At 53.1% G+C, this 21111-nt stretch overlaps 1 protein-coding gene across 2 annotated transcripts in view; it reads right to left on the bottom strand.

Moving 5' to 3' along the window:
* Rp1l1 (RP1 like 1) overlaps positions 1-11272 on the bottom strand; it is a 38965-nt gene extending 27693 nt beyond the window's left edge. For both annotated transcript variants that reach the window (XM_063234955.1, XM_063234957.1), the window contains exon 1: positions 9856-11272. The gene's annotated coding sequence lies outside the window, so the exon portion shown is untranslated. The remainder of the gene's footprint in view (positions 1-9855) is intronic.
* Between the last annotated feature and the right edge of the window lie 9839 nt (positions 11273-21111).

Raw genomic sequence — 21111 nt, 5'->3', positions numbered from 1 at the left:
TGGTGGAGACGAGGAGAAGAAAGGGGGGGGGGTAGGAAGAGGGAGAGGAAGAAAGGATTAAGCTCAAGATCAAAGATGCTCTGAGATCCAAAAGGAAGCAAGGGCTCCGGGGGTGGGGGATTTTCAGGGCTCTGTATCCTCCTGATAAGGAGCTGCATCTTGGGACAGCCTCACCTTCCTGCCTGCAGCCCCAGAGTGAGGGATCATGGGAGCTGGTGGGCTGTGAGTGGAGCCCAGGCAGGTGCAGCCAAGCCCCGGGAACGTGGCCTGAGTCCACGAGAGCAATGACAACTGCCGAGGCCCACTGCCCCTGCATGGCCAGGTTCGTTGCTTGTGAGGAGCATCAAGACGCTCAGGGGCCGCGCACAGCTGGCTATGCTCGCCCATGCAGAGACTCCCATCGCTGTGTGTTCTCAGGCCCTGTGACCCCACCGAGGACCGCCCAGCAGGGAAGCAAACAGGAGACACAGAAGCACCAGACAGCGGCTCCCCATGGAGGCCTAGGAATGAAGCAGGAATTGGAGTCGGTTGCACATGTGAAAAGCATTAAAGGAAGAATTGCAATAATTCATTCTCTCCATGCTTTCTTCTCTACCGAAGAAAGAGAGCCGGAGTTGTGAGGACCAGAGCTGAGGACCAGGAGATGGACAGAAGACAGAAGGACGCCGGGAGCCTGTTACCCGCTTAGCAGATTAATGGCAGCTCAAGGCCTGGGCTGCTGGGCTGCTGGGCTTCTGGGGCGGGAGCTCCGGCCATGGCTCTGCAGGACCTGGTGCTCCCTCATATCTGGACCCTGCGGCCCCATCCTGCTGGGAAAAGCTGACACATCCATGCCTCTGAGAGGGAAGCTGAGCCTCGCGTCCCCCAGGGTCATAGCTGTGGCTCTGTCCCAAGCGTGTGTGGCCTCTTGCCGATGTTTCAGATGGATTTAACAGACAGTGCCATTCAAGCACTGCAGGTGAGCCTGGCTCATGCTCTCAGGGGAAACACGACCCAGCTCCCCTTAGACAGCCTTTGCGGCCAGGTCCCCCCAGCAAATCTGACGAATGGACGGCGTGGAGCTTGGCAAAGTTGAAATGAACGGCATGTGCAGCACAAGGGACTGCGCTAGCAAAGGCACCGAGCTCTTGTCCTCCTTTGAGGGGAAGGCACTGGCTGACTGTGGCATGGGTTGTGTTTACTGCAAGCCTGGGACCCTGGTCAGGTTTCTTGTTTGACTGCCTTTTGGTTCTACTTTATTCTCCTCCAAAATATAATCAAATGTTCATCACACTGGGGCAACACTCGTAGCAGGAGAAGTTTGAAAACTGACTGAGAGATCTCAGACTGCAGAGAGCCCACTGGGAGCCCAGGGAGCAGGGCTGCACAATGCCAGCGGCTTCCCTGTCTCCTCACCTGAGTGATGATACCAGCCAGAGAGGGAGGTCTTGCATGCCCTAATGATCACAGTATAAGCCCCTTTATACAGGGAACTTTCCAAGGAACGGAATTCTTACTTCATGAAATACTGAGGTGTTTTTCTATTTTGGAAAATCATTCTAAAAACTCTTTGAAGAATTTTCAAGAAATAGATTTTGTTATAATATATTGTGTGTTGTAAGACCCCAAAATTGCATTATAATAGTTTATTTATTTATTTTGAGGCAGTGTCTCGCTACATAATTCAGGCTGATCTCACCGAAGTGCTTCTGCCTCAGCCTCCTTCATGGTGGGATTATAGGCTTTTGCTGCTATGATGGCAATTTCACACCAAAGGCACATGAGCAGACCAGGCCTGCTATTGTCAGGCTAAGGCAGTTGGTACAGCAGAGCCCAAATGCTAAAGCAACCCTGAGTCCCATGCACAGGACAGTGCCTCTGAGGGCTTCCTGGACTGACAACGGCCTTGAACAGTGAGAGGTAAACCCATGGGACTGACTACTGGGGCCCGGGGCTCAGCTGCCCCTACAGCCCACCCTGGCTGTCTCCACTAATGTGCAAATGCAAGAACAACAAAGCCAAAGACACACATTTTTAAAAGGTAGCAAGAGAAACTGAATCTTCAGTGCTTTTTTTTTCAGATGATGATAATACAGGTAAAAGATAATTAAACCTCACTCGTTTGCCTGTCTTTGCTATGACCATCATATGATCTAGGTCATATAACTAAGCAAGGCCCATCCTGGACTTTTATCCCAAAGTGAAAACTTAGCTTCACACACACAACAAAAAACAAGCACAAGCATTCGGAGCAGCTTTCCTGCCAAGGACTGGGAACCCCAGACATCTAGCTAAGGAGAAGGGAGCTAAAACAGACGATGAGACCTCAATGCCATGGAATACTAGTCGGCAAGGAAAAGGAGCAAGCCGTAGACACACAGGATTGGACACAAATTGATATGTGTTCATCCATTCTGTTTACATAACCTTCTGGAAAGGACAAAACCATAGGAAAGGTGCATTATCGGTGGTGGTTGCCAGGAGCTACAGAGAGAATGGAGCAGGGGGGGTGTGGGTGTGGTTCTGCATCCTTGTGGCCAGGGTCAGGGGAAGGAGGAACGGCTGGTTTTCCATTTGCCAGGTAGAGTCTGACAAAGGCTGCCCGAGCTCATCCCTGCTCATAGGATGAAAGCCCAGGCCCTGCACCCAGAAGGTTTGGGCCTTGAGACTCACTCCCTCCTCACCCGAGGCCTGGCTGGCTCCTCACCTGGGCAGGTGGCAGTGTGTGGCAAGGCACCAGTTCCAGAAACATGCTGACAGATCCGTGAAAACAGAAGGTGGAAGCAGCCGGGGTGTTATGGGAAACCAAACGGCAAAGCCAGGCAATAAGGGGGCGCAGTCTGTCTCATGCTGGCGGATGTGGCCAGGGCCAGGTGGAGAGAGCAGGGGATGGGCGGGTGAGCAGTAGCTTCCAGAGCATGTCCAAGGGGGTGTGTTGCCAGGGAGCGTTTGGGAGGTGAGGAAGACTGGGCCGTCCTGGACTCCTGGACGCAGCAGCCCTGCTCTGCCTCTGGGAAGCCTGCGCTGGGCTCCTACCCAGCTTGGCCCTGGTCCTGGCAGGGACCAGGTACTGGGGCCACTCTGGGCTGGGTCCAGTGACCTAGATGCTGGTCTCTCTGGGGCCACTCAGGGACTTCAAAACACACATCTGAACTTGTTTCTTCTTCCAAAAATGAGGGAGCTGAACCAGGTGTCCCTAAGTAGCCCACCCACCGGAGGGCCCTGTGAGAGCTTGGCTGCCCTGTGCTGAGCTTCCAGGCTGCTTTGTCCACTACGGTCATGCTCTGTCCTTTGAGGACATACCGAGCCACCTGCCTGTAATCATGCAAAGACTGATGGCTGAGAATGACAGGTCAAGGTTAGGCCACAGTATTTGTGAACAGAGGCCTGGGAACTGGCCCTTTTCCTCTCTGGCCTTTGGCTAGTCTGTCCACCGTTCTAGATCTTTCCATCAGTAAAGCAAGAAGAAAACCCCTGCCTCTTTCACCGGCTGTACTAAGCCCTATTCATGGTTCTAACAGATTGTGTACTGCTGAGTACTTGATACCAGCTTCCCCTGAGGATGCCATGAAGCCAGAGACTAGAGACAGCTGACACCACAGCTTGACAGAGTCCCACCCAAATGTGCCACTTGCACCTACCACATGCGTGACAAGTTTGTGCGAGGCCAGAAGTTGCTGCTCCAGTAGAGGCGAAACCCAGCCTCCACCCATTCAGCCACTATAAGTCGATAGCCAGTCAATTTAAGATGCTTTGGCACAGTGGAAGCACCCCAAACATGGACCTCACACTCTGAGATTTCTTCAGGGCTTTGAATTCTTTGGGAATGTAGAGAGAAACTGAAAACAGGAAATGTGTGAATATTTAGAATCAGTTCTATAAGAAGTCTTCTATGGTTCTCAAACTTTGGTCCGCAACACCAAATAGAGGTTAATCACCGAGGGTTTGGTCATCACCCCAGGGCTTCAGAACCGCAGTCCACAGAGGAGAGTGGGTGGTCAGGTGAGTGGTGGCCTGAGGTGGCTCAGAAGCAGCGGGGCCACCTCAGGCCACCGCTGCCATGGGCTCATCAGCCAAGACAAAGGTAGGAGGCACCTGACCACGGGCATTGTGTGTCCCTTCACTGTGCTGGTCCCTCAAGTCCACAGCCCTGAAAGAACAAGACAGGACCATCCTTGCCCTGGGGAGCCCGGAGTCCAGCCCGGGAGATCGATGGGGACCCGGCGGTGCTGGCAACAGCAGAGGCTGTGGGAAGGCCAGGCAGAGTTGGCCTGAGCTCATTATGATGGCCTTGTCCTTGCCAGTCTGGCCCATACACCTGGGTCACATTGCTCCCATCACTGCATTCAGAGGAGGAAACAGGAACTGGAGACTGGAACCCCGGAGTCCTTGGCAGCTCAGGAGGGAGCTGGGATTCAAACCAGAAGCGCAGAGCTGCTGCAGGGCAGCCAGGCAGAGTGGAGCCAGCCCTGCTGAGCTTCCAGGAAGCTGGGTGAGGCCCAGGCAGATGCGTGTGGCCCAGATCCTCCTCCACTGTCATCAGTGACTTTCGTCTTTTGGAAATCACAGTAAACACCCAAATGCACCTTCCGGGACATTTCAAGGTATCTGGGGAGTATTCAGTACACCACGTGATTGTGTGCCAATGCCACGGTATCCCAGAAGGCCACTCTCTCCCCCACCTGACTCTGCAGCCCTTTCCCCATCCCAGCAGCCCCATGCTGCCCCTGTCTCTGTGACTGTCCCTGTGCCAGGGCCTTGTACAAGGGAATCACATGGCATCCTTCTGTGCTTGGCTTGTGTCCCTGGCATGACGTCCTCTGGGTCTGTCCATGTCTCAGCAGTGTCAGCACTCCCTGATCTTTAAGGCAGAGTGATGTGGCATCAGGCAGACAGCCTACATTTGGATCCCCACTTGTCCTTTCATGGACACATGGCTGGTTTCCACTTTTGGCCATCGGGATTATTATGCTGCCATGAACATGGCTGTGCAAGTATCCCAGGCCCTGCCATGTCTTGGGGGCAAGTCTCAGAAAGGTGATTCCTGGAACCCAGGGGGATTCTGGGTTTCCTTTTCATGGATGCTCTACATAGTTGTACACAGAGGCCATTCCTTTTCTCTCTCACCCACAGCACAGGGGTTCCAGTTACTCCATGGCCTCACAAAAATTTATTGTTTTCTGCTGCTAGGAAACCTGTGATTGTTTTTCAGTGAGACCACCAGCACCCACCCCTAGGCTCTGCATTTTTAACATGCTTCAGGCACCCTGGGCACCAACAGAATTGGGATGCCAGCTCTAAAATCCAGTGTCCTGGGCATCACTGCTGCCCTCCTGATGTCCCTTGTTGAGCTTTGCAAACAAGCACCACACAGAGCAGCAGGACAGGACGGTTCTTCTCCTGTGGCCTCCATGTCTTTCCCAGGAACACGGGGGCTTTGCACTGAAAGGGTAAGGGGTCTACTCATGCTCACACTTACTGCTTCTTTGCTGGCTGTAAGGTACAGGCTGGGGACTCCTTTAGGGAGGTCACCATCACCAATCGTGACTGACACCACCAACCAGGGAAATCAGACACAGCCCTGCACCTTCCTAGCTTCCTGGGTCCTGCATGGTTGCTCTGGGGACACCAAGAAGGTTCTCCCCTGCGCCCAGGTGGGAAAGAGAAGCTCATGGAGGCTTCCCTTCCCTAGAAAATCCTGGATCCACCCTTCCAGTGGATGTAACACTCTCACAGAGGAGGACAAGTCCAAAACCCACAGATGTGACTTTCTCAGATGCCAACAAAGCTAACCCATTGATAAAGGTCTTCCCTGCGCTCTTCTCTGACCCTGCTATTCCACTCACTCATGGCCTTTGCGCTTCTATCCTTGGCCCTCAAGTCCTTGTCAGGGGCCTCCTGCAGGTGCCAGGACTGTACTACACTTGGAGGAGACATGACAGAACTCACTTGTGAATCCCCAGGGGCCAGGGCATCATGTGACCCCAACACCCTGCCCACTCCACCGGGATAAGAGCTGATTTGGTGGGGACTCCAGGCTCTGGCTGTCAGGAAGCTCAGGGTTCTCTCTTGAGGGCCCAGGTGAGCTCTGGGGGTCTTGCAGGGGCCTCTCTGGCCATGCACCCAGCACCAGGGAGGTCTCCTAATATATGTTTTATCAACAGGACACCAGTCCCATCGGAAAGAGATACCAGAGTCTGCAGACCCCTTTGGTCATCTTCTCTCCAGCCTTTCCCACGCCCCCTCCCACTGGCCAGCAGAAGTCTGGTGCGTGTGTTTCTGGGCCTTGACTCACCATGAAAAGAAAGCTAAGAGAATGCCAGTGTCTCCTCATCAACTCCAAACCACCCCGCCTCTGGACATCTTGCTTACAGACAACCAGCTCTGAATTAAAAGAGCCATTTTTAGCTGGCAGCTCTTTTGCCAACAGCCAGCACATCCTAGCTGGTGGCACATCAGCTCTGACCAAAGGGGCCAGAGGGACGCAGCACAGAGCAGCCAGCCTGCTAGTCCAAGTTTGCACGATACACCTCTGTAACCTCGAGCTGCCACGTGACCAGGGCTGGCACTGGGCCAGGCCCGCTGGGCATCCTGCCGTACCATGGACGAGGAGATTGAGGCTTAGGGAAGTAAAAAGAACAAGACTCTGGTTCTTTACAGTTCACAGTGCGCTTTATGTAGATCATCTCACCTGATCTTTATAAAAATTACTATCATCATCCCCACTTTACAGGGAAGTTAAAGCTGAAGGGGAACATTAAGCTATTAATAGGCATATTGTGTTTTATAGTTTACAAAGTGCTGTTAAACAGTGAGTCTAATTACTACCTTACAGCGCACCTGGTCTGTAAGGTACAGGTTTACAAAGAAGCAGCTCAGAAGGGCCAGCCGCTCAGCCAAGCGCCACTGACCTCTAGGACAATTTTCCTATACGCAGTACCCACCCCAGGCACTGAAGACCTGGATCTGGGCCTCAGCTTTATTTTAGAGATGTAAACCATCAGCCATCCAGACTCACTGAATCATAAGCGCTGGGCGCGGAGCCCAGCAACCTGCATGTTAGCAGGACTCTGGACGGATGTCGGACACTCCCTTACCAGGTCAGCACAGGTCTGGATCAAGGATCCAGTGTTCTTCCAGTACAGCAAATGGGTGTTAAGATAAGCAATACACTGCTGATCCAAGACAGAGCATTCACAAAGCATAGGAGACACTATAGAAACAAAAGCCTAACCAGGTATGCGATACACCCCTGTAATTCCAGCATTCTGGGAGGCTGAAGCAGGAGGATTGCAAATTCAAGGCTGGGCTGTATAACCTAGAGATTTAACGAGACCCAAACAAAAAAATTTAGAAATTTTAAAAAGGGCTGAGAATGTAGCTCGATGTGAAGGCCCGGAGTTCAGTCCCCAATATCTCCCCTCCAAAAATATAGGTAGGCCAAGGATTTTGCTCAGCAGCATAAGCACCTCCCTGGCCAGCGTGAGGTTAGGAGTTCGATCTGGTACCAATAAATAAATAAATAAATAAATAAAAGATGGTCCTTCAAGGGGGACAGATCCACAAGCAAGAGGAAGGGGAGGAGGCTTCGGGTCGCCTGCTGTGTGCAGGCATACTAGGAGCTTAAACCCTAGGGAATAAGGAAGAGGAGGAAAGAGAAGCAGGCGAGGAAGGACGGGTGGGAATGACCAAGTCTGTTATCTGCACATACGAAGACATCTCATAAAACCCACTAATAAAATGCTTTTAAATTCTAAGTTAAAAAAGTTTCTTCCTGGTGGGTACTGTCCTCCACTGTCCTTTTAGAGAGTTCAGGGCTCAGAAAGGTTAGATGAGTTGCCGGAGGTTCACAAGCCAACAGTGATGAAACTGCCCTTCAAATAAAGATCTGCACCCCAGTCCCTCGAGCCATTTGACTTCGTTATCCATCATGCTGTATCTGCACTGCATCATCCTGCCTCAGCCTTCAAGTCTGGGACTCCCAGCTTGGGCCCCTTTACCCTCCTCTAGCCCCTGCCTCCACCCCTGGTGGCCACGGACTGCTTCAAGCCCATTGTCATTACTGTCACGGGGCCCAGCAGAGCTCTGCACCGAGCAGGTGCCCAACGGATGTTGATGTGTAGCATTTCCCAATATTACAGCTGGGACCAGGAAAGGCCCTGATCTCTGGGGAACATGGCCTTCAGTGGAGGGACATCCTCCCAGTGTGCCCCCAGTGCCTCGGGCTCCGCTCTGCTAGTGAACTGGGGTCTGAGGCAGGGTGGAAACCCTTTCTGCTCCTGTGTGGTTGGATGGTAACAGCCCTATACCTCCAGTGAGCCAGGCGGGGCTTGCTCAAGAACGTCCGCTGACAGATTGATTTACTGACTAATTTATATGACATACTTATCCAGTGACACAGGGCTCTTGGAGCGAGTTCAGAGGAAAATAAGCAAGATGATTAAAGGATTGGAAAATGTGTTTTACAGGGAAAGGTTGGAAGCAGTGCGGTGACTTAACTGGAGTGGGAAAGCTGTTGGCACCGCATGCATGGGTCATGAAGCCATGGAGAACCCCGGGTCCCTTTAATATGTCCCCTCTGTTCCCTCTGGGACACTGAGGCCCAGAAAGCAGAGCACCACATGGCTGGCCAGCACTGCGATGTGCATGTGACTTCCAGGCCAGGGCTGCCCCATCCCACATACGTCACATGTGAGTACACCACGTGTGCACTGCATGGACACACATCCACACTTGCACACATCCACACCACACACACACACACACACACACACACACACACACACATGCACACGCACACGCACATGCACACACACTGAACGGAATGGTCCTGAGAATGGCTCTGAGCTCGTCTCTTCCCCTGGGTTAGGAAGGCAGGCCCATTGGCAGTCACTGACTCCCTAGGCCATCTGGAAGGTGCCTCTGTGGCTAAGAGGGGACAGAAGAATGATGGAGGTCCCACTCTTCCATGGCACATACTTGCCATGGGACTGAGATGTATTTCTGGGCTGTATGCCCCCCACCCCGGGGAGGGATGGGTGTCCCCCCAGAGCCTCCTCCTTGGCTGTGTCACCAGGGTGTGTGGCCTTCACCCCGTCCTAGTCACTCTGCAGCAGCTGGGAGTGGGACATCCTCCTCCCTGCAGGGAGCCTTTGGAGGGTGTGGGTGGTGGGATGGCACAGAGCCAAGGCTCGGGGACAACCACGCTGGGCAGGACTGAGGGACACAGATTCAGCCATGCATCTACACTCCACACAAAGTCCCCAAGCACCCCACCCGTGGGCTTCATCAATATGCCTCAGCCAGGAGGGTAGCAACAGTCCCCAGCCAGCAGGGAGAATCCTCCCCATGGACAAAGCCTCAGTTTCAGAAAGGGCACAGATGTCAACCTTGACGCAGGTGGGGAAACTGGATGAGGCCCTCCCTAGGGACCCTGGCCTCTGCATTTGCCCTGGCTCCTCAGAGACTTCTGAGCAGCAGACGGGCCCCCTCCCCAGAAGCCACTCAGGCCCAGCTGTCCCCCATCTGCAGAGCCCTGGGACAGTCCCACCCCTCCAGTGCAGAGCCCCAGGAGTGGCCTCTGGAGGGATTCTTGGCTCCAGCCCCTGCATTGTTCGCCCTCCAGGTCCAGGTGGGAGGACCAGACAGGCTGGGATGTTAACATCCCATAAATCAGCGAGCAGCAACCTGCAACCCTGCCACCCCATGTTCCAACACGACCCGCCCTGGGCAGGCTGCAGGAAGAGGCCTGACCTTGCATCCCCGCCAGCCTGCTGCACAGGCAGTACCTCTGTCTCCAGGGACTTCCCAGAGCCAGAACTCCCTTGCCCTGCCCCTCGGACACTGACCCCGCCAGACCAGCAGCTGCCAGCTCACCGTGGTGCAGGGAGCTCATGGGCATGGTGTCACTCCCAGAGCCTTGAGCATGGGTGACGTCCAGCAAGGGAAGGACAGGCTAAAGGGACACTGCCTCTCTTGCAGCTGGTGTGTCCCCCTGGACAACCCCATCCCAGCAAGTGGATACCAAGCAGATGACACACATTCAAGGAGACCCAACTGCCACCTCCAGTATCCTCAGAACTGAGCTGGATTATGAGAAATGCAAGAGGATTAGGGGGACACCATCTGCAGAGAATTTGCTTCTTGGGGCTCCACAAACTGTTCTTGGCCTCCAAGTACCAGGGGCCCCCTCCATTCCAGCCATCTGGGGAACAATAGGCAGAACCCTGTGGATACCAAGAAGGCACATCATGTCCCGAGTGGGGACATCAAGGAAAAGGGGGTGACTGTCACTGCTCTGAAGAAAGCAGAAAAGGAGATTGGAGAACTGGCATGGACATAAATCAGGAGCCCAAGGCCAGAAGTACCCCCCGGTCTTGAGGAAAACCATCCACCAAGCCCTTTCCCTACCAGCCTGCCCTTGGAGGGCTCTCCCAACTCATGTTACATTAAAGCCATCTTTTGGTCTTAAATTGGCAACACCTATGGGACCTATGGCCTGAAATTACCCAATCTGAGGACAGGAAACTGTCTTTAAACAGCTATACCTATTTGGGTGCCGATTGCCCAAGAAGGGGTGAACTGTGACCCTGGGCAGGTTCCTCCTTGGAAACCAATCAGGTGGAAGGGCCACACTGTGGGCGCCCTCGTGGCTGAGGACACATAGAGAGGCAACAGATGTGTGCTCAGTCTCAAACTGATCCATCCTGTGGTGAAATCGCACGGCTGAGCTGCCAGCTCCCAGACAAGGAATCCCGTCCCCAGGGTCAGATGCGTGTGGATGGGGTGACAGGCGGAGGCTGCTCTGCCTGGGAAAGCTGGGGCTGCCTGAGGATTTTAATAAGTCATAGCAAGCATGGTCACATCCAAGCAGCGCCAGCTCAAGTCTAGATCCCTCACAAAAAGCATAGATTACAAGGGACACAGAGGACCTGAAGGTATTTCCTGCACCTGTATTGAGCCCTTGAATTTCACCAGTGCCCATCCCACTGAACATGCGAGCAGGCTCACAAGGCCTGTGCCTGTTTTTCAGGAGAACGTGGGGAAATATTTTGCAAGGAAAGGGAAACTGTCATTTGCTTAATATGCGTATTTATAAAATAAGGGGAGTAGACTTAGTAGCTCTGAGTGGGTGGCCCTATACTTTGTCACCAAACCAGGGCACTTCAGAGGGTGAATGGGAACATTGTCAGCCACCTTAGCATAACAGGAGTCAACCTGGATCACCTCAGGAAGTAGGGACCCAGGCCACCCTCCCTCTAAGAAGGGCCGCATGTATGTCCATCATTACATGGCCCGAAGACTTTGCCCTACAGTGAACCTGCCAAAGTCATTCAAAACTCTAAAAATGCACTGAGGACTAGTGAGGTCGAGCTTCAAAGGCCAATGCACCAATTGAGGAGAGATGTCTCCATGTTTGTAAAAATCCATTCTTATTCTAGCTGTTCTTGAGCCATTCCAGGGAATACAAAGGAACCCCCAAAACTCTCATCAAATAGCAGAGACAAGAGACAAGGCCATAAAGGAACTGTTGCCTGGCAGAAGTTTGACCAATGTGTGACAGACCAAAGTAGAACCTGCCAAGTGAGGCTTATTGATGGTCAGTGCTACAAAAGCATTCAAGCTGCCCAGGCCATTGTGCTTGGAGGAGGACATCGCTCTTGAAGGACAAGAGGAGAGAACATTCCCACTTGGGTGGAACAGTATGTGCGTGCACCAATGCCCACTTTAATCCACTCCACAACCATGAGAGACTAAATGAAACACAGGATAACCAAAAAGACAGAGCTAGGCTGTCCCACCGTTCACCACCAAAGAAAGAGAGACATTCCAACTGCCCCAAGCTGGAAGACAAACAGGAAGCCATGAGCAGGGCCGCTGGCCCTTCCACAGGGCAGGGGTTGGAGATGTTTTGGTTGCCAGGACTCAAGAAGAGAAGTTACCAGAATCCAGTGATAGAGACTAGGGACCCTGCTAAATACCTTACAATGTACAAAAAACCCCTGTGACAAAGGCAAAGAATGACCCAGCCCCCAGTGTCACTCAGGCTGAGGTCCAGGGACCTGGGTTTGAAAGAAACATTGACTTAATATGTACAGAGAGGAGGACCACAAGATCTGGCTTGCTGGGGACAGGATTACAGCCACTTTCGGGCTTCTTTCCTTCGTGAATTCAACAGATAGTAGTTCTGGCCTATGAATGACAAACATTAGTTCTCCTTCTACGTCTGCTACTATTCTGGGCACAGGAGATGCCAAAAAAGCGAACAGCTACTGTGGTTGGTGTGCTGGAGTCTCCAGTCTCTCTCCACAGCTCTCTCCTGTCCCCAGGATGCAGGAACTGTCCACAACTTCACACATCCCTTCATTACACTGGCAAATGAGTGACCAGACCTTTAACAAGTTCATCTTTTGCTGGGCTGGCACAGCTGAGCATCAGCAGCGCGCCGAAGCCCAAGGTCAGTGCCACAGTCAGAGCGGGATCAAGGGACACTGCAGCGGGCTGCATTGCTAGGCTAAGATGCTCGCAGCCCACACGTAGCAGTGCGTTTTTTCAACTTGCGGATGATAGGTTCACTGACCTTGTCCCTCAGCAATTTGGGGAATTATCTCTACAGCAAAGCTTCCATGACACCAAGTTTCCCACGTAGACTTGAGTTTCCTGTGCTGGGCAGATGCTCTTCCAAACTAGCAGCCACCCCTTGGGCCACTGTGTCTCAGAGAATCCGCTAAAGAAGCTCTGTCCCTCCCCCCCCCCCATGGCCTGGCTGGGACCCTCGGTGCCCCCACCCTGCATCTGGAGCGACCTGTGAAGCTAAGGTTCTCACTAATTCCGGGTCTGGCAGAGTGACTTTGGGGTTGCTGCCATCCCTGCCCAAATTGATGGCAACTCTGGCATCTGATGACAACGTGCATAGGGACCTCTGGGGCTTCCTGGAAAGGAAAGACAGCTGGAGCTATCGCACCTCCCGGCAGGGAGTCCCCTGAACTGTCAAGCCCTTGGCCCTGATGCCTCCCACTCCAGCCCTAAGCTGCCCACTCTACTCTCTCCTCCAGCCGCCTCTCTGACTCCTGGACGCCCCAGTGTCCCCGACATTTCTTTCCCAGATGGTCTTCTATTGTTCCCAGGCAGAAAGACCTCATGGCCACGGCAGATGGCAGACGAGCTGGGCTGCCACTCCCAGAGTTGTTCCTACTCCACCCCTCTCCTACGCTGGCAGCATCCCCTAAGACGACTGACTGGCTGTCGCCTTCTCAGGGTCCTGACAGGAAGTGGGACGTGCAGCTCACAGGGTTGGCGGGAGAGATATCCTGAGGCCTGGACACCCCCATTTCCTGGTTCTGGCAAATTGCTTTGCCTCTGTGAGGAGTGCCTGGCCCTCCTCCTGACCATACGCAATCCATCTGGGCCTCAGAAATTCAGGCCTCTCGAACCTAAGGACTGCATCAGCTACCAGGGACTCTAAACTCAAAGGCTTGAACCACAGTGGAGGATTTCCTCCTTGTCCCATGTCACAGAGAGTCCAGAGAGGCAGCCAAAGGTGGACACAGTTGACCTTGGCTGCCCAGGGGCCCCACCATGGAATATTCATTGCCGTGCTTGCAAGATGATTGCCTGTGCTTCAACAATCATCTCTTCATTCCTAAATGGAACAGAGAACAGAGAAAAGCATAAAAGGCAAATAGGCTTTTCAAAGCCTGGAGAAGCTAACAAGAGATTAGATGACAAGATTAATCTGCAGTGAAGACACTTAAATCCTGGGAAGTTATATTTGTTGGTTTGTTTTTTATTTGTTCATTTGTTTTTTAGCTGTGTATATTATTACCTCCAACAAAACTGGCCCTATTGGCAAGAACTGGGAGAGAATAAACACTAGACAGAAACAGCATCTACCACAATCCACTCTCTCCAGCTACACCCCTGTGCAGCCAGGTTTCCTGTGGCTGGCACAAATCCTGATACCCACACCTTAAAGGAAGAAGGGTCTCAGAGGATACAGTCCGTGGTTTGCTCCACGAAGTGGAGCACGTCAGGCAAAGCTGCTCCCTTCATGGTGGTCTAGAGCAGAGCTCAGGGGAAGAGCACCTTGAGGGATCGCCCTACAAAGGCAGCCCCCATCACCCACCTCCTATTGGCCACCTCCTTGCATCTTGCTCAGTGGGTTAATCCCCTGGTGACCTCTGTGCCCTGAGACCCAGGTGCTTTTCCAGGCCCCCCATGCAGCCATGGTAATGGTAAAGACTGAGTTCATGTCCTTCCCCTCCAAGTTTGGCCCCTCTGATGCCTTGAGACTCAGAGCTGTAAACACAAAAGGCCAAGAGAGGTCAGTAAGACTCCATCAGGAAAAGACTCCATGGAAAACACCAGGCAGCCACAAGGCTGCAACAGATCCGCAGCGCCCTGGCGCACAGTTGGAAGGGCTCCCAGTCTTTGCAGTGGAGGGATTGATGAATCACATCCCACAGTCCTCACCAAGCTGGCTGGTTCAATTCAGCTTCACCCTCTGGGTCAGCCTTCCTGCAGCTCCAGCCACCACACTTCTCCCCTCTAGAGCTCTTCCTGGTTCCTCGCTCCCCTGGCTTTCTCTTGGAAGGGTTTCAGGAGGACAAGCTTCCCTGGAAATGCCCCTGTAACCCCTGCTGTTAATTTGGTTCCAGAAGCTGGTAGATGTCTCCAGGATGGTGTATGTTGGGTTGTGTTTAGGATGGCAGTGCGGATCTCTCAAAATTCACCTCACCTGGGTTTGGCTGCTTTTAGCTGATCCATGCAAGAAGTACATGGAGGCCAAGCTCTTGTCCCGACAGAACTCTTGGGGCTTAAGCTCCTCAGCTGCTGTACCACTCCAGCTCCAGCACTTAATTCCAACCACCGAATTGAGGTAACATCTCAAGCCAAGAGCTCAGTTGGAGGTGAAGTCCTATCTTTGCCTTTGCCCAGTGATGTAGTTCGCTTATCCTACTGTGGCTGTCACCTGAAGCCACCACTTAACAAGCCGATCATCTATGGTGTTGAAGCAATTGGGCTTTTTCCCAATGGTCCTTGACAAATGGATGGATTAAAAAATCTAGTAAGTCCATGCAGTGGTATATTATTCAGTGTTTGAAAAGAAAGGGATTCTGACACATGCTACTGAAGTGGGAGGTAGTGAGGTAAAAGGCTGCAGACAGAAGGAAGAAGGGTCACCTGTCCTAGAGTCAGCTTTCTGGCCTAGATCTAAGACAGGAGGAAATGGCTCGGACAGAAGGCCGGGCCTGCCTTGCAACCTGCTTTCTGGGCCCACATCTGCCTTCCGAGTTAATCATTAGCCTGCGGCAAGCATGCCCAGATCTAAACACAATGGGAAAAAATAACCAGGCAGCTTAGCTTCCACACAAATTCCCATGGCAAGCACCCAGTGGTCAGTCCTGTGGGCTGTCCTGACTCTAATCAACATGCCCACTGACCATGCAAATTTGACACTGCCCCATAGCTTTGGGCGCCATGAAAGCACCTCCAGTGGTCACCAAAGGTCAAAAATCTACAGCCTGATGGTAGGATTGAGTCATTGGCAAGAGTTACAATTCAAACTCAGCCCCTGCTCCAACCTTAAATACTAAATCTTCACACCCTCAGCATCAAGTTCCCGGGACTCTGACCACTTCCCTGCTGGCTGCCCCCTGCGGTGGTGGACCTGCTTTCCCTCTTTCAATGCATCATTGATCCGCTGAAATCGCTGATCTAGGGTGTCCTGCTCAAGGCTGTGTTTAAGACATCAAAACCTGGAAAGAAACCCAACTCAGTAACACTGTGCCAGGAAGGAACTTGCGCTTAGTAAACTAAACCAGGGACGAGGGACAAACGGTGCATGATTCTGGTCCTACGAGGCTCCTAGTGCCACGAAATTCATAGACAGGAAGAGGAATGGAGTCCCCAGGGTGGGGGAGGGGCCTTAGTGTTCAGTGGAAACAGATTATCACCTTGGGAAAATGACAAGAGTTCCAGTGGGGGCAGTGGACACAGTGACACAGTAAATGAAGTTACTTGGTGCCACTCCATGGTGCACTTAAGGTAGTGACATGGTAACTCTGAAGGGCATTTTGGCGTGAGCTTTAAGTAAATTTACAAATGAAAGGACTGCATGCTCTCCATGGGCACTGCTGTCAGCCACAGCTCTTCGTGGGCATCGCTGTCAGCCACAGGCCGTCTCTCCTAGGGACAGCAGTCTCTCTCTGCCTGATGCTTTCAGACCACCCTGCACTGGTGTGAACTCCCCCTCACCCCAGACTTTCCTGCCAAGGATGTGGGTTCCCTTTGCTGTATTCCCTGTGGCGACGGCTTTGCTTGGCCTGTGATATCCATTGCCAGGGCTGGCAAGGTGTTCCCCACGCAGGGCAGGATTGCCGGCTCTGACCTATAACCTCCCTCTCCCTGCTTCTTCCTGTACCACCGTCAGCACCACTGCATGGAATCAGAGCTGTGCGACCACAGACTCCCGGATGTGGTGGTTTCAACACCGACAGGGTTGGTTTCTGCCACCCTGGGTGAGGTTGACAAGGAAGTCACCACCAATGAAGTCCAGCGGCACAGGAAGCCCATGCCGAGGACTCTCCAGTGCATTTGGGTTCTGCCCCAAGGTTCAAGATGGGTCAAGATCGGGCTCCCTGCCAGTGCCACCCAGCCCATCTGCCAGCTGCGTCACACATTAGGCATTCTGGGGTGAGGGTGGAAATCTTTAGATAATTTTATCTTTATGAATTTTCTTTAAATTCTATATGCTGCAAATATGTGAACAAAAAGATTATGTAACCATGTACTTCTCTGTGGGGCAGCGAATCCATCGGGGCTCCAGCCAGGCAGTAGGATGGGTATTCGGACAAATGGACAAAGGGATAGATGATGGATGGGCAGACAGATGGTAAGTGGGTGAGTCATGATAGACAGAAAAAGATAGACAGGTTTTTATCTATCTACCATCTATCTATCATCTATCTATCTCTCTATCATCTACCTATTTACTGCATTGGCTCACATGGGCAGACAAGTCACAAGTCCTTACAGCGAGGAGCAGGCTGGGAACTCAGGCGGAAGCTGATACTGCAGCACAGGGGCAGAATTTCTTCTTTTTCAGGAAATCTCCATTTCCTCCCTCAGATTCTTCATCCAACTGGGCAAAGCTCACCCCCAACACTGCAAGCAGCCTCTGTGCTCACAGTGAACAGGCTGCAGGTGTCAAGCACACCCCCAAAACACCTTCTCAGTAACACCTCGCCTGGTGCTGATTTAAATACCCAGATGTTATGGCCAAACATCTGCCAATCAGGCAGATAATGGGATGTGGGTGAAAGGGCACCAATCTGGGGCCAGAGGCTTAAATCCACATCCCCATTTCAGTATCTGCCTAATGACATCCTTTTGGCTCCTCTAGCTTTAGCTAAGGTGCTAAGGGTGCAGATGAGAGGGTCCATGTCTCTTTCCATACACAAAGCTTAGAGATAGCGTGGGCATGTTCCTGGAATCCGGGCTCAGGTCTCTAAAGGAGCTCCAGGAGACTAACAAAGAAAATGACAAAGCCGTGTTGATGATGATGCTGATAAAGGATAAAAAGAAAACTGTTGGGAGCCGCGGCCGACACCGGTCGCCTTACTTGGCGGACGTAGGGCCTGTGGGTGGGAGCGGAGCCTGAGCTAGATTGCCCCTCCCATCGAGTGAGTCAAGTTGGCGCCTGCTTTCTGCCCCCTGATTGCGCTGGCGACTTAAACAACCCGCTCTGTAAGATAGTCTGCCTAGCAACAGCTGATGTTAGCCAGTCAGCCCGCATCGCGCGCTTTAAACTGATTGGCTACTGTTGCCCTATAAAAGTGAATGCCTCTCCCGCCACGAGAGGAAGCACAGAGAGAGATAAAAAAAGTCCACGGGCGAGAAAGGGCTGGTGGCAGAGTGGAGGCCTCGCGGGGCCCACGCGGAGACAAATAAAGGCAAGATTGCACACCACCAGACTTTGTCGTGTGTCTTTCCTGCCGGCCGGGAGCGACCCCGACATTTGGTGGCCCATACGGGGACTGATCAACCCCGAGACACGGCGGTGGTGTGCAACGCTCCAGCGTGGTGCTGCCGGACAGGTGAGTTGGGGATAAGCCTGGGCTCTGGGTGGCGCGCACCTACAGGGCTTTTAGACTCCCCTCAGGCTCACGCGTAGGTGACGGGTTCTTTAAGTCACACTCGGTGAGTTACAGCCCTTAGAGGTTGAGGATGGGTAATTTACCGAGCGCGGAGGCGCGGCCCTTGGTAAAGGCCCTTAAAAAGCTTTTAAAAGCTAGAGACCTCAGGGTAGGTCAAAAAACACTAAAACTATTCATAGCAGAGATAGATAGGGTGGCTCCCTGGTTTTTACCCACAGGGCATTTAAACCTGCCGTCATGAGAGAAGTTAGGCGGGGACCTCGCCTCGGCGGAATTGAAAGGGGATATTTCGCCGGCTATTCGCCCCCTGTGGGAAATGATACATGCGTGCCTTGACTCCTATGCCGAGTTGCGCCGCAAATTGTGTGCGTGCGCCGCTCGAAAAAAGCAGAGAGAAAAAAAAGGGCCCCCGAGCGCTCTCTGGCGGGGAGGAGATAGAGAGCCATCCGCTCCGCCCTGGAGCTCTTCTCCAGAAGTGGCTCCCCGCCGAGAGGCCGCTACAGGGAACCCTCCCTTCTCTCAGCCGGCACAGAAAGTGACGCCCCGTTCCACTCTGTTGCGACCGCCGTCCTATGACGTTGCGCCGCGGGGCGGACGGTATTTTCATGGGCGGCTACTCTGCCGAGCAGGCTGAAAAAAACGCCGGTCGAGGAAACGGGGGCTGGGGATTTAGCTCAGCGGCATAAGCGCCTGCCTTGTAAGCAGGCAATCGCGAGTTCGATCCCTGGCACCGATAAAAAAAAAAAAAAAAAAAAAAAAAAAAAAAAAAAAACGAAAAAGACCAAAAATAAAAAAAATAAAAAATAAAAAATAAAAAGGGGGAGTAAGCCAAGGCCTGCCTCCAAAGGCGCGGTTATCTATGGCATGACAATGGATGGGCCCGGATCCGGTGGTTAGCTGGAACCGAGGCGCGGTTTGTGTTTTTCCGCAGGAACTGGGACGAAAACCACTGTGGGTCCCAGAGAGGTTGACGCGACAAGTCCCTCGACTGAAGATCAGGCCTGTTCCACCAGAGGCCAACCACAGACCCAACAACAAGATGAGCCCTAAAAGAACTGCAGGACAATCCCTTTTTGGGGAGCCTGGAATGGCTTGCTCCCCTATGTTTTACCATTGTTAGGCCCTCTATGCTCCTTGTTCTTGCTCCTGCTTATAGGACCATGCTTGCTCCGATGGGTCACATCATTTATTAATGGGCGCCTTGCGGCGGCCCGGCGTCAAGTACGCCTGGTTGCCCATGCGGCCCTGGCAGCAGCCCGTGATGGGCACAATGACCCCCAGGCCTACGCATGGCTCGCTCGACTGGCCTACGACCGGGTCTAGGTGTGGCGGGTCTTCCGCATTCCTTCCCTATTGACACCACACAGCAGGGTGGGTGAGTCAATGACGGGTAAGAGCGTGCCTCCCCAGCACGACTCGACCTAAGCCAGGCCCTACCCCATGGCGCACAAAAGCCGCTGGATTACTAGAATCTGACCAGATCTAGATGCCTCTCCGAGGGGATCACACGGAGGGGCATGAGTGCATGCCTATGTACATCCAGGTTCCGTCCAGTTCACTCCTGGCCCTGGAAAAAGGACGAGGGTCTCAAGGCCTTGGCGGACCCGGGGGCGGCCGACCAGGGTCCAAGCCAAGGGCCTACGGTGGGCCTCAACACAGGGCATAAGCCTCTACACTCGATCCAGGGCGGGCTGCGATGCATACATTCATTCAAAGTAAATAAAATAGGGGGAGATGTTGGGAGCCGCGGCCGACACCGGTCGCCTTACTTGGCGGACGTAGGGCCTGTGGGTGGGAGCGGAGCCTGAGCTAGATTGCCCCTCCCATCGAGTGAGTCAAGTTGGCGCCTGCTTTCTGCCCCCTGATTGCGCTGGCGACTTAAACAACCCGCTCTGTAAGATAGTCTGCCTAGCAACAGCTGATGTTAGCCAGTCAGCCCGCATCGCGCGCTTTAAACTGATTGGCTACTGTTGCCCTATAAAAGTGAATGCCTCTCCCGCCACGAGAGGAAGCACAGAGAGAGATAAAAAAAGTCCACGGGCGAGAAAGGGCTGGTGGCAGAGTGGAGGCCTCGCGGGGCCCACACGGAGACAAATAAAGGCAAGGTTGCACACCGCCAGACTTTGTCGTGTGTCTTTCCTGCCGGCCGGGAGCGACCCCGACAGAAAACATTTTGGTCAAATCCTCCCAGAGCCAAGGACAAAGTCCACACATGATTGTGCATCTCGAAGCCTGACACAAGCAGGTAGGTGAATTGGACTTTAACCCTCCCTGGAGTCTGGGGGCCTCCCTGTCCCAGCTCGAAGCAGATGGTGCCTAGGTTTTGCTGCAGAAGACGATTTGGCCACCTGTAAGGATCGAGGTCCCCAGAGCAGCTCTGTAACCCGGCTTGGAGAGGTTCCACAACCAACTCCTCTCTGTCAGTGCCACTTCGTGACACCTCCAAACTTTCAACTTGCACAGATTTACTGGACTTGTGTTCCAGAGGCACAGAAGACATTGCCCATGTCCTCACAGGGCAAGAGAGCTCTCAGGGGAGGTGGCCACCCACAGAGACACAGACTGCAACATCACAAGAGCTGCGGCGAATGCAATCACCGCCAATCAACAACCGTCATGCGCACACGAGGTGTCCACCTTGCACAGCAATAGGTAAAATAGTCACGAATAAAATCCCACCTGCTGTCAGTCCTATGGAAGTGTGTGCTGGGGAGGGGGGTCTGAACAAATTATCAGATAGCTAAGAGAAAGTACCAAGGTGCAGAGTCCTGTGATGTGACAGGGTCCAGGGAAGGCCTCAGCACAAGGTGACTGAGCAGAGACAGAGATCTGAGAATCACCCGGGCAGAGCAGGGTCAGGATGGGAGCCCAGGAGCGGTAGCCATGGGGGGGGGGGCGAATCCTGGGTGTCAGCAAGATCAGCAGTTGCGGAACTGGGGCGCTCTCAGAGAAGACAGAGAACAGACATCTGCCT

This window comes from Cavia porcellus, unplaced genomic scaffold (assembly GCF_034190915.1).
Source record: "Cavia porcellus strain 051 isolate PalLab524CR breed Dunkin Hartley unplaced genomic scaffold, mCavPor4.1 scaffold_24, whole genome shotgun sequence".
Classification (NCBI taxonomy): domain Eukaryota; kingdom Metazoa; phylum Chordata; class Mammalia; order Rodentia; family Caviidae; genus Cavia; species Cavia porcellus.
The sequence above is the reverse complement of the archived record's forward strand: the minus strand, read 5'-3'. Positions and strand labels throughout refer to the sequence as shown.